Genomic DNA, 342 nt, shown 5'->3' with positions numbered 1-342 from the left:
GCAGTGTCTTGTACTTTTTTGGGGTTCAGGCCCCAGTTTGAGAATCAACAACTTGTCAAGGCTCCCGCCAAATAGATAACTGGCTGGTTATCAGGAAGATACATATTAAATAGGCTGTTGAGGACAGACTATGCATAGGAAGATAAGACAGCAACTTGGTCTGAAGGGCCTGAATCAGCCTATGTATGGCTTAAGACTGCAATGGAAAAATCGTCTGGTCTTTTTACATCAAAAAGGAAAAATCGTCTGGTCTTTTTACATCAAAAAACAAACAGTTACAGCAAACTGAAGCCAAACTAAATCCGAATTAACATATGCTAATTAGGTTACGGAAATTTCCAA

Source organism: Xenopus tropicalis, chromosome 8 (assembly GCF_000004195.4).
Source record: "Xenopus tropicalis strain Nigerian chromosome 8, UCB_Xtro_10.0, whole genome shotgun sequence".
NCBI lineage: Eukaryota > Metazoa > Chordata > Amphibia > Anura > Pipidae > Xenopus > Xenopus tropicalis.
This window is presented reverse-complemented; position numbering follows the sequence as displayed.